Source organism: Emydura macquarii, unplaced genomic scaffold (assembly GCF_026122565.2).
Source record: "Emydura macquarii macquarii isolate MOO-44397 ecotype Brisbane River unplaced genomic scaffold, CSIRO-AGI_Emac_v2 contig_2846, whole genome shotgun sequence".
NCBI lineage: Eukaryota > Metazoa > Chordata > Testudines > Chelidae > Emydura > Emydura macquarii.
The window spans coordinates 5,208,664-5,226,649 of NW_027132983.1; positions in this window are offsets into that span (position 1 = coordinate 5,208,664).

Here is a 17,986-nt window from a genome sequence, read left to right on the forward strand (position 1 = left end):
TCTGACCAATGCTCACTTGTGTCAATAACATTCCTGAAACAAGATCATTCAAATAATTTATGGCCCCAATTCAGCAAGACACTTAAGTACCTGCCTACTTTTGGGAACATGCGTAGTCTGTTGAAGTCCTTAAAGATAGGCATGTGCTTAAATCCCTTGTTGAACTGAGGCCTTAAAAAATTGTCCTGGAATTTTCAGCTAATCAGCATATCTGGCTGAAAGTCATTGGGCAAAAGAGTTGTAATTCTATGTAAGTGTTAGTGTTGCATTTTCACTTATATTTAGTAGGTCAGGTTGACTTTCAGTCCTGTCATCTAAATAGCAAATGGAAGGCCATGTGTATCTATTAAGAAACCAGTGCTGGCAACCTTTTAAATCTCCACTTATTGTCACTTAATATAGTTATTTTCCTTGGTGGACTTGTCTGGTAAAATAGTGATTTAAATGGAAATGTAGCTTGTTTCATTTTGACAGAACATCTCAAAGCCACTGAAGGAGGGATCAGACGGCAACAGCCCATAAAGAGTTACAAAGTGGCAGTTTGCTTTTCCCTCCCTTAGTGAGGCACCAGCCAATCACCTCTGTGTTTCCACATGGAGCACATGCTGCCAATTATAATGCAAACAACCCCACTTTCATTTGGAGATCTCAAGATTCTCGATTAAGTGTTACTGATGAATCCTCCCGTCACCTCTGTGCAATAGTCACAATATTACTCCCATTTAAAAAAAGGAGGGGGGGGAGAGGGAACAGACAGGCAAAGTGACTTGCTCAAGAACACACAAGCACAGGCAGTGCCCTGCTACAGACTCATTTCTTTTGTGCAGTCAGAAATTAGATCGAGGATGATGAGATTTTAATGTATAATGCATTATGGGTGGGACTAAGTGCCTAAGTAGAGCTCAGTTGTGGATAGACTAGATCTTTTGCTGGCTTTCTGCACGGGGAGGAATTTCCACCAAAAGAAACAAATTTGAATCAAGTTTTGTTTTTTAGGCTGTGAGATACAGGGCCAGCTCCTCAGCTGCTGTAAACTGGTCCAAGCCTACTGAAGTCACTGGAGCTCTGCTGATTGACACCAGTTGAGAATCTGGTCCAAAGTATTTAATAATGATTAGACCGTTACATACAGCATCAAATGGCGCTAGTGGGAATAAAGAAGAACAAGGGGGTTTATTCAGTGCAGTAACAAAGCTGGCCCTGACACGAGTGGGATCCCACATTCACCACAGCAAGGAACTGTGTGAGAGCCTTTCCTGGGGTCGACAGCAGAAGCTGCTGCAGCAGCAGGTGTATACTGGAGTTAATTAGGATCGGCCACTTGGTAGGTTGTTTTGCAGGAGCATATTAATCGTATGTTACACTAGTTAGTGGAGCTGGCTGAAGAAATCAAACAGCCCATTAATCACTTTATTCATTCCCATTTATAATAATAAGACTTAATATTTAAAAAGCACTATTTGCAGCTTCAAAGCACCTTACAAACATTTAATGAATGAAGGCCTATACTCCTCCGTCACCCTGCCCTGGCATGAGAAAGGAAAACCAGCATTATAATCCTTGCTTTATAGTTATAGAAACTGAGTCTCAAAGACTTGCTTGGGTGGCTTGATACAATTAGTTGAGCCTGGATGAGAAATGAATATCTCCTGACTTCCAGTCCTGTTTTCAATACACAGGACTACATTGCCCCTCTATGGTTATGTCTACACAGCAGAAGCTGTGCATGGAGTACCTTAGCTAGCTTGAATCCAGCTGGCCCAGGAAACAATAGCAGTGAAGACAACACATTATGGGCAACAGAGCAGGCTAGCAAGCTGAGTACGTACCATGGGTCTGTGCTGGGCTTGTACTTCCCACATTGAAACTCACACTGCGATCTCTTCATTGCTATTGTTACCCAATCCAGGTGGATTCAAGGTGGCTAGGTAGGCTAGCCTATGCCCAGCTTTTGCTGTGCAGACATTAACTAACTGTGTAGAACTATAGGTGTTAATCATTTGAACTTCATGATGTGAAGGAGTCTGCTGTAGTCACTCAACAGAGTTGCTTTATTATCCTAAAATTATTTGTAAACTAGATTTTATATTTGATTTCCATTTACTACCACTGTCAAAGTAGGTATCTCTAAGCAAATAGAGGACCAGTTTCTGGCTCTAGTAGTCAGCACATAATGCCACTGGCAGAAGCCAACAAAGATGGCAGAGCTGTCTCCTGCACCAACAGCCTCTACACCCTTGCCAAGTGTATTGAGCAGTGGGGCAATATTCAGGGAAGAAGAGAATGAGGAGAGGGCATGGTGTAAGTTAGCTCAGCCTCAAGGCTATTCAAACTTATGCTGAGGCTGGTGCAAACTAGCCCCCTGAATCAGGGACCTGGCAGTCTGCTGTCCCTTCCCTGCACCTGCACTGAGCAGAGGAGAACCTGGAACCTGTAGTCGCTTTTCAGGAGACCATCCAGTAATAGGCCTGACCCCACAAATCACTTGTTCTCACTTTAAACAGGCTGGTAGATCCAATGACTTCAGTGGCAGTATTCACATGTGTAAGAATTAGTCACAAGTAACAATTTGCAGGACCAGGCCTTTGGATGCTCTTTCTGCTGGTAGTGACACTTCTGGGCAGAGTCAGGAAAGGAATCCAGTGTGAAGCTGGCTGACCAGGTCATGCTAAAGTGTATTCAGGTCAATTAGATGTATAAGTGTGTATGCAGATGTTTGAACTTCATGAAAATTAGTGAAATGTTACTGGTATTGTTTTCGCTTCCCTATTCCTATCATAACGTAATAGAAAACATTCACACGGTAAATATCCTGGTAATTAAATTGCCCACCAGAGAAATCTTGTGAAATGCTAATGAAGGACTTTAACAGAAAATGGTAATTTAAAAGCAAGTGGCCATTTTGTATATGATCAGAGGTCAAAAGTCTAAGTGCATTCCTCATGCATCATCATCAAAGGAAAAGGCCATGTGGGTAAAGACACTGTCAGCTAGCTTTCTGTGTAAAGGAGCTATAAATATGGATTCAAGAAATGTTCTGCCATCTCTGGACTGTTTGGATTCTAACAGGGCAGAATAACTGAATGAGAAGCTGGAGACCCCCAGAGTTATTCTGGGTAGCTCTGAAGGATTTTTGGAAACTGTCAGTTTATTACATCACTGGCACCATTTGGAGTTACAAACAGTGATTTACCTGTTGTTATATTTGACCTGCTTTAACCTCTCAATTAACTCTCATTCTTTTTTCTTAACTAACATACCTATAGTTAGTTTTCTATAGAATTGGCTGCCAGCATTCTCTTTGGTGTAAGATCTGGAGTACCAGTTGTTCTGGGGTGAGTGCGACTGGTCTCTTGGGACTGGGAGAAACCTGATATGGTGTGATTTTAAGTTTGTCACCCAAGTCAAAATTCAATTGGTCTTGGTGGCAAGATAGACTGGAGAATCTAAGGGGACTATCTGTGACTTCATGGTAAGATTGGTATAGTAACTCAGGAGTTCACATTTGCTACTGACTTGGGGAAATCTAATAATAGAACACACCACCAGTTTTGGGTGTCTGCCCTGCTTTCTGACAGTCTGCCCTGAGATGGTCACTCAGAGGTGAGTCACTCCACAGCGTGCCATCCAGCTAGGCTGATATCCAGTTATCTGCCCCAATCGCTAGAGAATGCTGCTTCTCCTTGAAATAAACAGCATTCGATGTTGACCACCATCCTTTTTACGAGCTATAAAACACCCCAAATACAGTACGTGTCAGTGCACATCTATTAGGTTTATTAGTGTTCGCATTCTGTATAACAGATTGATGAGAGAACTAACTGGAACCTGTGCAGTTTTAAGATGGCCATAAAATAGATTCAAATCACCTACAGTAAATGAAAATTTAATCAAGACTGAAACTCCATGAAATGCTGGAATCAGGATAGAAGAATATTATTCTTTTTGATATTCTTCAGGAGATATCTGCTAGGCAGTTTGGCTGTTCAGCTTCCCACAGTAATAATGCCTAAAACCCAAAAGCAATGAGCACCCTGTGAGGATATGTAATTGCTACCTTATGTGGTCCCTGAGGTTCTGATATCAGGCGAGCAGTCATGTGTGCCCCAATCCATTGCCAAGTGCTTGAAATTGCATTGCAGACTCAGAAATGTGCAGCACGTTGTGTAAAGTCAGATCCAAACCCCAGAAGACTATCTGAGTGTCAAGGTATTCCAGAAGGGAATTTAAATGCTACATTTCATGTCATATTATTTAGCAGGTTAGTTTATCCCTCATTTACTTGCCATCTGTCATTATTTCAGTATCCTGGCAAAAATGCTTGTCATTCATGAGTCTATGAAACCAGAAAGAACTTGCTACCCCCAAACCCAAGGTATTAATTATATGGTGCAGTTTAAAAAATAATTACAAATGATAAAGACCCAGTTTGGGAAAATGCTTTATTAAGACTTACTTGATAAAATTATGATCACAGTTCCAGCCTTGGTTTGTGTTTCTGTGCACAAAACTGCATGTGAGTGCACATCTATTTTGCACAGCTGGATGACCGTCTGTTGTGAACAGGTTGGTACCAAAATGAATGCACAAAAATGGGCACACAAACAAACCAGGGTTGAAAATTTGCCCCATTGGCCTTAGTGCATTTTCCATTTGTGTTTATTTGTTTGGGTAGGAGGGTTAATTTCTGTGTCTGCCATTTTTGGCATTATGTATGAGAATCATTGAATAGACCTGATACAATTGGAGCTATTTATCTGTCATAATGCAATGGTAGCTTTTCACTCAACTGAATCTCATTTTGAAGGGGGAGGAAGAATCTGACTTAGCTAGAGCTTTGCAAAACAGATAGTTTTTGCTGTAAAAACACTTGTTAGCATTTGTTAATTTCATCCAGGATGATAGTTAAACTATGGAAATGATAGTGAACTCATCTGAATTTGGATTGTCATCATCAAAACACAGCGGATTTTTCATGGCAACAGGGCAGTTTTTCACCTTAAAAAACCCCACAACCTTTCCTTTTTGAGGAATCCAGCAAATAGTTTGAGATGAATATGCAAAGTGTTTAATCTTTTCATTAAGTTATAGATATGTGGTGGTGGTGGAGTTTCACACTAAGTTTATATCCAATGAAAACCCAACACAGCAATACTATAAAAATTGTCCTAAACAGAACATACAGTTGCTGTTATGTGTAGGTTTCTCTCCCACTCTCCAAATTAGGCAATGACAAATCTCAGGAACTGTTGTCTGCTTTTGAAAAACTCGTTGAACAAAGTGAACCATGTACAGTAACCAGTTTGACTATTTTAGCCTCTTTTTCTTCCCATGGAGTAGCCATGAGCAGATCCCAATTTCTAGTTCTTGGAAACTGACATATCTTTTCAGTTCTTTTATGCTATGGATTGATTGCGAAAATTCTAATGAGCTGTGTTACATTATTGTAGTAGTAGATTTTATGACCAGTAGGGACCATTATGATGATGATCTATTTGTATTATGTAGCACTTAGTCACGGACCAGGACTCCATTGTGCTTCCAGCCCTGCATAACCCAGGTCAGAGAACGTCACACCATAATTCTTACATCGAGTCCATTAACTTCAGTCTAAGCTAGAGCACACCTTTTAGAAAGGCATGCAGTCTTGATTTAAAAACTTCAATTTACAGAAAATGTACCACATAGCTGGGTAAGTTGTTCCAATAGCTAATTACCCTCACTGTTTAAAAAAAGGTATTTTATTTCTAGCCTGAATACATTTAGCTCAGGGGTTCTCAAGCTGGGGGTTTGGACCCCTCAAGGGGTCATGAGATTATTATGGGGGGGATCACGAGCTGTCAGTCCCCATGCATGCTGTGTCTGTCAGCCAGAACCCTTCAGAGCTGGGTGTCTGAAGAGCAGCGGCTGCTGGCCAGGTGTTCTGACGGCAGCACCACCCCCAGCAGCAGTGCAGAAGTAAGGGTGGCATGGCATGGGGGATCATTATTTTTATGGGTGGTCATTACTGCCTGAAATATTTTCAAAGACGGTCCCAGGGAAAAAAAGTTTGAGAACTCCTGGCTAGCTTCAGATACCAGCCTTTGGATCTTACTTTGCTTTTGCCTGCTAGATTACAGAGCCCCCACTATCAGAAAGCTCTTCCCATGTAGATACTTGTAGATAATGGTCTAGCTACTTTTTAACCAGTATCTTAAATTACATGGTATTGACCTGTCTCCTGGCACAGGAAGCATGCAAATGCTTTGGTATGAAATTCACTTTGCAAACATTTCTACCAATAAATTGTGCTGGGCAAAATTTTATGATCAAACCATTCTATATTTAGTGAAAAATGCAGATTTGGGTCCCTCAAAACATTTTGCAAATTTGTGTCAATTTTGGCAAATTGTTCCAGTCATGGGGGGAAAAAATCAGAAAAGTAAAAATATTTCATTTAAAAAAAAATGTTTTTTAACTTTTTTATTCAAAGTAGTCTTTGTTTTGAAATGACCTCTAAATTTTACTTTTTAAAAACATAAAAAAGAAAAAACATTTTGTTGAACAATTTTTTTTGTCTTTTTGATTCACTAAAAATTTTTAAAATTTAGGTTTTGAGTTGACCTGAAATGAATTCTATTTAGTTATTATTTGGAATTGTTAGTGAACTGAAAAATCCATTATTCAGATAACTCTAATTAGTGTCACTCATGGGTTCATGGAAAGTGAACACAAAAAGGGCTTTAACCAACAAAAGCAAATTCATTTAGAAATTGGAACAAATAGTTACAACTGGCTTTTGCCATATTCATTCAGCTCTTGAGCAGAAATCAGGGTACCAGTGGAGTTAAGAGCAACAGATATGGATACACAGGAGGTCACAGAAAGTTTGTCTGGTTGAGCAGACAGGGACTGAATGATATTACATGAAATAAGATTGTAAGTAACCGGAAATAAAGAACTCAGTGAGTGGAAGATTGGGGAGGAAGCAGTGCATTGTTGAAGACCACACTGAGAGTGACTGAGGTAGTGAGTGGACAAGCTGATCCAGAATTACAGGTGAAATGTAGAGGCTAGGGAAAAGGAGGAAGAAGTAGCAGAGCCTAATCTTTTTGATGAACAGTTTTGGGTTTGAAAATATCTGTAGTGGACTGTGCCTTTAGGGGAACACTCCTGGAAATGTGACTGGCTGGATCAAGGCGTGCGGCATACTTCCTGATCTCCCAGTAAACTGCAAAACAGTCCATTGGTTGGAGCCTCCTGGATTACCTGTCTCTGCAACCAGTGCCAAACTGGGGAAGTTAATAGCTAAGCTGTTCGTCTCATATTTAGAACATAATTTGATTTACAGTGCACTGTAAATACTGCATGTTTTTCCAGTCCCCTAGACTAAAGTAAATACCTGCTATTAAAATGAAGAAAAATCGAAGTGCTATCTGTGAAAGGCATAAAGTTGTCATGCATCTGTTTGTCCGTGTGAAAGGTCCAGTGAGTTATCCTTTCCAAAGTAATTAGTGGGCAGAACTAATATCTTCCCTTCATACTATGGGCCAAATCCTTCTCTCCATTGTACCAAGTCAGCTGAGAGGAGAATTTAGCCTGTATTTTACATGTTTTCAGTGAGATTAAAAATAATTACTTTGCTTAGTTAGCTTTTGATTTGAATCAGCCACAGGGACTAGGTACAATAGATGTCAGGCGACGTATAAATTCACTTCCTGGTGATTATTGGCCTGGCTCTCAGGTCTGTTAAGTCTGCTATGTACAGGTCTGCTGGCACGAGGAACACTTAAGCCCAGCCAATCTGGTCAGTGGAGGAGTCCACCTGCGAAGGGGAATCTCCAGTTGCACATGATTGCCAAAGCAGCTCCTACACTGCCTCCTTCCTACCCCCAATGTGGCTGGGAGAAAGGGTTTATAGCCAGGGCATCCCTACACCTCGGCAGTCCCTTGCTGCCAGAACAGCCCCTAGGAGCCTTGTCAGCCAGCACAATTTATAGTGGCACTTAGGCCATTCTATACTATGCCAGGGACCAGTCCTGCATAAAAAGGGTTCCAGGAGTGGGGAGAAATAGATGTTTACTTTTTCTCCCATCCCAGCTGTGCCCAGCGCTTAGTGTTTGCAACTGAGATTCTGGCTCTGAACAATGTAAATTTAATCAATAGTTTTCTGTCTTTTTAAACCTAATTTCATGATACTAAAAATGTTAATTACATTATGAAAATATACATGTGTATCTTATCTGACTTGAGGAGCTCATCATTTTAAAATGAATTATGTGGTAATTTCCGTTGTGTGAAGGTTTTGAGCTAAATAGATGAGAAAATAAAGAGGATGATTACATATCTGGGTGTTGGTGCGCTCATGCTACTAGGTGATGATTCTGCCTTTAATGTCATGGTGGATCAAGCAAAAGAGTTCAGCGTGAACTGATGCCAGTGGGGAAAGATGAAGGGTCTTGTGATTAAGACACTGAATTTGGACTCAGGAAACCTAGATTCAGTTCCTAGCTCTGCCACAGATGTTCTGACTCACTTTGGGCATATCTATTAAATCTCTCAGTGCCTTAGTTTCCCCAATCTGTTTAATATGGATAATATTTTCTTAGCTCACAGAGGTTACTGTAGTGAAGATCATATGTCTTGATATAATGAATGGTGCAGAATGTCAGGTAGTACTCTCCAGGCTGGAGCCAACTTAATGAATCTAGATGGGCAAAATGGATGTCCTCCTTCTGTGCTTTTGAACTCTCCAGTCACATACTTTTGAAAACAATACTGAAACAAAGCTCTTGAAGTGATAGATCCCTAGTAGAACAACTGGTCAATATATCATGCTTATGGCAAAATAAATTAAAGAAGCAGGGGCATGGCTAGGACATGAAGTAACCACAGTTTATGACTGTAAGATACAGCATTTAGGGATGCAGAATTTGGATCTTGTATTATTATGCAAAGAGAAAGCTAAGCACTGATGAAAACATCACTCCAGGGCCAAGGACTGCTGTGACTCCAGATGCCAGCAATTTGTTAAACATAAAACAAAACAACATGAAATGCAAGATATGTAACCAGAACAAAAGGTTAGGCCTTCTCCCTCCATGTGTCACTGCAAAGAATGAGAACAACAACAAAACCTCTTGGCAGCTGGCATGTATCAGTTGGTGCCAACTCTCAGCAATCGCCCACTACCAAGAGCGTCACGCCGCTACAAAGGCAGCAGCCCATAAAAACATAAAACCACCATAAAAACAGCATCCCCACCATCCTGTGACTATATAAACAGCATCCTTCTATAGTGTAAACATCCTCTCACTACTAAACAGCATCTTACCATTTCAAACACAGCATCCACTACTGCAGGACAGCCCAGCATTACAAAAAACATTACAACAACAACAACAGCGCTTTCTCCTTGAGTGGTAAGTTCAAATAAGTGTTACTGAACTAAACAAGACACAAACAGGCCTGCTAGGCATCCTTTCCTCTCATCTACTTACACCTTCTTTCATCTTTCTACTGTCTATCGATGTCTTCAAAGCACAAAGAGGCCAGGTAGATACCTGGCATATCTCCAATGACTTTGCTAGAGTTACACGAGAGATGAATCTGGTCCATTGTGCCAAAAATTATTAACAGAGACACTGGTAAATATCAGAATTCAAGGCTTAATGTTCCTATTTTATGTGTAGGGTGAAAGTGCCACTCTGGTCACCAACCCTTTCTTCCGTTAGTAGAGCCAGTGCTATTCACCTTTAGCTTCGCCCTGGGCTTCTGTACTCCATCACAGTGCTCAGCATAGGCTGTTTAAAGGAGTTGAGTCTGAGAGAGAGACTCTCCCATTGAGAAATAAGGTAATGATTAGAGCTGTGCGGAGGATGGAAGTTCTGTTTCATGAAGGCTCGTATGACTACAGACATTTGGCTTTATTCTCAATCTGAGCAAAAACTTAAAATTTCAAAATTCTCCTCAAAGGAAAATTCTGGGGGAAAAAATCTATTTGGGGTTGATTGCAATGTTTTCTTTTGATTTTGACTTTTTTTTTATGTTGGATTAGAAAACATAACAAAATTTAAAAATTCAAAATGAAAAGTAATTTCAAAATGAAAAATGGAAATGTTTTGTTCTGAAAATGTCAAAATGTGACACTTTAACATTGTCTGGATGTTTTTCCCAGTTTTTCTCCAAAACAAAATTCCAGTGAAACTGACCCATTTCTCAAAGGGTTTTGATTTCAACTGAACCACATATTCCAACAGAAAATGGTTCGCTTGATGGGTCTCCAACCAGCTGTAGTAATGATCATGATTTTGAATCTGTGGAAAGGCTTTTAATCAAGTTCTTAACGCACACACCACAAGAACCTCATTTAAGGAGATGAGTGAGGAAAATTAAGTGTTCAGCAAACACTTTCCTTTTGTCAGTCATTTTTCTGTGCCACCTCACCTGTGTAGCAAATGGTCGTTCTTAGACAGGAGGAGTATGATGAATGCGCACGAAGCTACGGGCACTCTGAATTTGGTATAAACTCTGAAAAAAGTTGTTGTTGTAGATAGCTCAGTGAAGATGTTTACACAATATGCGGTAGGGGTCAAATAAACAAATTAGATGTTAATTTCATTATATAAATCAACAGCACATCTTTGGAGCACTGCATTGTATTTAGGCCACTTCGTTAGTAAAAACGGGAGAGGTCTAAGATTAAAAATATCAAAATGATTACAGTGGCATCTTAGCTCCCATATAGGGAGAGACTAAACCGACTAGGAATGAAGAGAAAAAGTAGATATGGCAGAGGCATTACTGTGGGAAATCCCCACAGCCACAAGATGTTATGGACCCAAATGCTTTCATAAGATTCAAATAAGGATTTATAATTCTGTGAACAAGGAAAACATCCAGGCAGGATAAAAATTAAAAGGGCTATTGATGAATTTTAAAGGTTAGGCTAATCATCAGCTTGGGTTCAGGTACATCGCTGCACTATTTGTTTCATTTATGGGGCTTTTACACTTTCCTCCAAAATATCCAGCATTAGTTATTGTACATGATAGACACTCGACCATGTGGGGCTATCGTTGCATGTCACTAGGCATGAAAGAAATGCAACCCAAATTTTTTTAAACAGACAAAATTTAGAGTGGGAATGAGGCTTTTCTATCTCATCTGTCAGCTGCAGGCTCCCACTAGCAAAGTGGATGCTGGTACAAGGGTTTTTCAGCTCAATCTCTTTCTATGTTTGATTATGATTTTTTGACTAGATATTACAGAAAAGTCATGGGATTTTTTTTTTCGTGGGGTTTGATACCTCAAGCCTTCAAAGGGACCAAATAACCTATTTATTTGGCTTCTAATTGTGCACTGGAAGGGACCCAAACTGATTCCCTTGGTTTTTTACTTAGTTTTTGGTTCTATATACTGTAACAGCAGTCTGGCTGGTATGGCTCCTGCAACGGTGTTGTCATTTTGGGCACTGCTGCTGATGGCTGCCGTAGCTTCATTATCTGCCACACTAAACGCTTGGTTCAGAAAGGTGCTGAGCACCCTCAAATTCCATTGAGTCCAATGGGATTTGTGAGTACTCAGCATCTCTCAGAATCAGGTGCTGAAGACATAATAAAGGTGTTGTTTTGCCTGTTGTATGACTTCTCTGAATTGTGTGATAATGGTAGGGCCAAGCTGTGATTCTAGTTTGGCTGGAGGCGATGGTCTACCCTCCTATGTTGGTACTGACTTGAGTGTTACCTCTCTTGTTGGCATTCCTGGCCTTCTTTCCTTGCTCCTCCCAACTCTACTGCATGGTGCTCAGTTGTACGTGTTCTCTGTGCTCACATGTTCTCCTACCCCTAAAGGGGGGTGTTTCTTTTGGATTAAGTATGTCATGTTTTGGGAAACATCATCCAGTTGAACTGAGGTGAAATTTTTCATTAGATTCAGTGAAAATTAAATTTTGTCCCAGCCTAAGGAAAGCTCCGAGTGCTAGTTAGTTGCTAATTCTGTTAGGTACCGTCTGTTGGAAGGCATGCTATAGAGGTAGACCACTCCAGAGGCAGCATCAGGAGCCAACAACTTTACTGGCGGTCCCCATTGCCTTGAAGGGGAGAATAACTTACTAGACCCATTTAAGGGTTAGAATGTACTCTCCTCTCTCACTCCTGTGTGACCTGCCCATCCTGAGAGCCTGCTCCTAGGGAATGGGGTGGAGATATGGTCTGACTTGCTCCCTGCTCTTTCTCAACCAGTTGCTTCTAAGGATGTATGTGGGTGGGGAGGGCAGTCCAACTTGCTAGCAGCGGCTGAGATTCTGGGCAACCTTTATATGGGCCATGCAAAGGGGCCTCAGATGGCCATGCAAGGGCTAGCACACTCTACCCCAGCACTGTAATATGTAACAGTTTACCTGCCCAATTATTCCTTTACACAGGCAATGAATTAGGGCGTTATAGACATTCAAGAGAAGAGATGATAGCAGAACTGAGGCAGAAGAGCTTATTAGTTACAGTATATAGATCGAAGATTTTATTTCAGCCACTTCCTCCTACGTGTGCCACCTTTCCTTAAATAGTTCAATTGTTAACCTAATATAGGCAGCAAGGCTTTCATTATCTCTGAATGTTGATTGCATAAGGAAATTAAAAGGTGATCTGATCTCTCATAAAAAAAATACAATGTATTCACATTTTTCTGAAGAACTGCAGGGCAACACTAACAACATGAGACTAGGTTTAGAAAAGGAAATGAACCAATGAAACTCTCTAGAGCACTATTGAAAGGACATCCTGCTAACCAATTGCAGTAGCACAGTAGTAGAAAGAATACCAGCCCAAAATTAAGGTTATGTATTTTCATCAGATACTAGACATTAGATATGGTTTATATTACAAGACAGAAATTTCACAAGAAAATCATGTCTTCTAGGAATGTCCCAAGTTGGTTTGATGTAAGAAAACTGAAATAATTATTTCTGGTGTAGATGCTCTAAAGCCTCCTCCTTGTGATATTAAGGCAAAACCCTGCTATACAAATATGAAACAAAGATGCATACTGATTTAAACTCCTTCTGTCTGCAGATACATTAACTCCATCTCTAAGAGCCAAATTCTGCTGTCCTCTCAAGCAGAGCTCCCATTGCCAGACAAACCTGGCCCAATGGCTGCAGACATAAATATGGATTATATGAAGTGGTTCACAAGAAAACATGAAAAGATCATTTTTAGTTTTATCTATAACTAGTGTGTGTATGGTGCCCATCACCCCAGTCTCTGGGTGCATCTTGGAAAACTCTACATTCTCTGCCTTGTCAGAACATTTTGGAGTGCTTGTTAAAACTAAAAATGAATTTTGTAGATCCCACAAGTCCAGTCTCCCTCCCTGAGGTGCAAATTTGTCCCTAGTGGTTTCAATGGAGTGCTCGCCCTCTGAGATTTGTCAGCTGCTTCCTGGCAGCTCTGCTTTTCTAATGACAGGTCAGCCCTGGCATGCTGAGGAACCGGTTCCCCTCCATTTCTATTCCCAGCACTGCACAGGCAATCAGGTCTGGTAATGTAAATCTAATGCTAAGGGCTTACCCACTCGTAACTTTGAAGAAGTTACATTTTTTATAACAACATAAGAAACGTCTTAAGAAGAACGTTTCCTAAGTTATCATAAAAGACAGCTCAATACAAGCACTGGAAAAGTGGTGACCAACAGGTTCCAGCGACTCTAGCATATTGTAGTTAGTGATGAACTGGGCAGCTTATAACTGTGCCTGATCCTGCCGTGGAGTTGCACTCAACACTCTCCTCAACTTTAATGGAGTCCTGCATTTGGAAGACTGTCAACACTGAGTCAGGTACGAGTTTTAAACCCCTTCAAGAGTTTTGGCCCCTTGCTGGTATGTGCTACTTCACTTTCTTATATCAAAAGTCCTAGGACTCAGTCAGAACTGAGAGTTTCATTCAGATCTGCACCTCCATAGCACTAAGTCTGGGGAAAGCTGTCCTTGAGACATTAGAAGGTCCCAAGACCAGTCCTGTTTGAAACAGACTTTAAAAGCCTCCTATTCCAGAAATACTTCACCTCTGCTCATGGACTTGAATACCAATGGCATATAGGTACCTAAACAACTATTGAAAGAGACAAATCAAAGAGTAGACAAGCGAACAGAGAAAATTAAGAAATATTGCTAACTTCATTACTTTATTATATGATCAACTTTGGCTGAGATTTTCAAGACTGTCTAGGGGATTTGGATAATAGTATCCATTAATTTTAATAGGAACTGGGCATCTGGACAACTTAAGGGTCTTTGTAAAATCCCACCTTTTGTTTTCAGCATATGTTCTCTGTTTTAAATGGAAAGCTCAAAAAATGTAATTTGCAGCAAGCTAACTTATTTGCGCTTGCTCCAGTAGGGATTTTCACACTTGTAAACTGTATTCATCAAGCATTTATGTATGTATTCTTCAACTGTATTCTTGTAAGTTTTCTGGGAGATGCTAATTAAGAGGAGGTCCCTCAAAGGAAGTAATGCAGTGCTGTTGTATGAAGCATTTGGAACAGGAAGCTTCCATTTATAATATTTGTTGTAATCAGAAGCAGCCCAAACTCCTGATCAGCTAAGTGCAGGCATCAGAAAAGCTTGTGCGTTCATCCTTACTTCATTAGTACTGTAAAACACCATTGTCAGGAAGTTTTCCAAGACCAGTTTGCCAATGTAGTATAGCATGTACCTCTAATATAACCATGACCTTTGCATTATTAAATCATCTCTGCGGCAATGCTTCTGATTGCTATGGTTTTCCATGACAGTGCCTGTCAGAACTGTCTAATCACTCTTTATTATTATGTCTTGTGATTCTGCCTCCACTCCTTCAAATGATATTTCCTTACTATGATGATTTTAAGTATATGACTATTCCCCACTTTTTGTTTGCTGCTTTCCCTCACGACATTTTGACACCACATCCCATAACCCTTTTCTTTCTGCTATTCTCCTTGTGGTTTTCTGTTCTGACATTTTGCTTCGCTTAAAACGTTCCTTATCTGCCAACTAACTTACATCCTTGTTTCTAAGATCTAAGTCACCAGGACATGTAATCACAGGCATCTGACAAGCAGTACAGACACTATCAACCATGACTGCATTTTTTCAAAATTATTTGTTGTTTTTTTTTCCTCTCACACATTTCTGTCCAAGTGGGGGAAAAACAATAATAAACAGCTCCAGCCAAACCCTTCCAGCACCAGTATCTTTTCCCAAAGATAGCTAATCCATATGGAGACAAGTTAAAGGTAGCTAAGGTGGATAATGATAAAATTGCAGGGGCATTGCAGTTGTGGAATTAATATCTAGGCCATTCTTATCAGACTTCACTCGCTGAGCCTGGGGGGAGAACCTATCCCTCATGGACTAATCCACAGGGAATTTTGGGTGACGCTAGCTCTTTCAGTTTTCCCTAGGGATGATATACAGTGGTACATGATCTTCAGCCCTAGTCATACAGTGAAGGAGTATTTCACAATTTTTAGTGACACCAGATGCCTCTTAGTCCCAGCTCCATAATTTATCTCCAGCAGTAACAGCCACCTGATGAGGGTCCATGCCCAATACAGATATAAGAATGACTGCATGTTTCATTATGATGAAAAATAGCTTTTTACGCTTCTTACTATGAAACCTAAAAATCTCATTTTGACACTTTGAATTGTCGGGGCCACAATCTAAACACTACATGCTAAGGCACAAAGGAAAATATTTATTTCAGCATCATGCACTGACTGGGGGTTGTCTACACTTACTTCCGAGATTCGGCGGAAGTCAACTGGAGTTACGCAAGCTATGCAAAAAACTTGCATCACTCCCATCAACTTCTCTGCTTCTCTTCTGCGCGCTGTCTTCACTGCACTGCACCACTTGAGAAGGTGGTCTTAATACGTTGATTTCTGGATCAACTGAGTGGGTCCTCACTGATCACTCAGTCGATCCAGAGAAATCGATCTGACGGCGGCGAATTTGCCGCCGTCAGTGAAGACATAGCCTCAAATATGGAAACATTTGCAGCTTGCCTACATCTCCCAAACATCTTCCTTATTTAGTGCCTTTAGGATTTCCAGGGATCATCCTCTCCTTTTGGTAGTCTGGAAAATTAGTGTGGTCCTCCTCGAATAAAATGTGGGCAGGTGCTGGCTATAGCTCAGAATGGAGACATACATAGGTAAAAAATAGGGCTGGGTCTGAAATGAACTTCCCATCCTGCAAAATTTTTTGAGATATCAAAATATTTTCCCATCCTGAATTGGGACAAAATGTTGAAATTTCAAAAACTTTTGCTAATAGAAAACCGAAAAACATTTCAGATCAATCAAAATATTTCATTTCGATAATTTTGAAATATTCTGTTTTGATTTTGACCTTTTTTCCCTTTTTTATCCTTATTTAGTCTAAATTCCAGTTGAAAATGTTGAAATGGGATGTTTCAACTGTTGTTTGAACCTATTTTCCTTTTTTTTTTTTCTTTTGGGTTGGGAGTTTCATCAAAACTTACCTTGTTTCATGAACAGTTTCATTTTTGACGAAGAGGTATTTTTTGGCAAATAAATCATTCGGAGAAAAATTCCCAACCAGCTCTCTTGCGGACCATGAGTCCTGGCTGTGCACAAGAAAGGAGTTCTCATACTGAGCTCCTAGGGAAGAATGCCAAACCCAAGATGTGTTTTCCAAAGCACACTTTGGCCTAATGCTGTTCCCATTGAAGATAATGCTAAAACACCCATCAACTTCAACATGGGCAGTGTTTTCTGAGTACCGAGTGCTTTTGAAAATCACTCCCCAAAAGGGAGAGAAAAATACCACTAATCCCAATAGCCTGTGATATAAAGTCATCCTCTCTGAATTAGTTTCTGTTAATACACAAAACTGAGACAAAGATGGTTGCTATTGGGGTTTTTTAAAATAGGATATTAAATCTGATCCATCTTTTTTTCCCTTACAGGACTAGGAATCTGAGTGGTGTGTATTAGACAGCACCCATTAATCATGCAATACTGATCCTGAGTCTGCTCATGGAGTGGTAATAAACTCCTGCAGACAGTAAACAAGAGGAGCAGGTGCTTAGCATTATTTAATCTTGTCAGAGAGCAGTAAAATTTGCCAACTGTTGCTTTTGAGACTGATGAAGAGCAAAATAACCGGGGGGAAGATACTGGAAAAATGAATACGGCAATATTAAAACAAGAGATTTAGGAACCATAGCTAAAATACTTCTGCCTGCAAAACTCCCACTGGCTGACAGAAGCTAGAACATTACATGTAGAATATAAAGTGCTTTGAGATCTACTGATGACATGCACTGTAGAAGAGCTAGGTATTAATTAATTATTATATACTTTATACCCCCGCTTTGAGGCTCTTAGCGTCCATGAGTATCAGGCTTCTAGTCGTATCCACTCATTCTTTCAAAGAAGTACGTGTAGACACAAGGTTTGTGTGACAATAGAGATGTACCATTGGCTTCTATGCATTTCTGTTCATCCTTAAAAAAGAATACAATTAATTATTGTTTGAGATACACATGTGCATATCTCAGGACAGGATTAGTCCTCAAATATTTGGCTTTCAGGACCAGGATTATAGAGTAGGATCACACTGAAAGCAGTTTAGAATCCAAAGCAAATTTCTATGCTCATGTTTTGTTTTATTTTGCTTCATGTAAACAGCTAGTTAATATTATTAGCCCTGTGTTTCAAGCTAGCTCATGTCTTCAGGACATAGGGGAATTTAAAAAAAAAACCCTATTCTTCTTATCACAGCAAACCAGAGATTATCTTCATATGGACAGATGCCTTAGTGAGCACTGGATCTGAATCTAAAGTTTTAAAATGCCATCAAAGAGATAAAAGGGGATTTTAGAAGCAGTATTTCAAAGCCATATGCTACGTAGATCAACTATCTTCTTGCTGTCTTTTCTAGAATACTGTGGCCAAGATTTTCACAAGTGACTAGTGACTTTGGGTGCCCAATCTG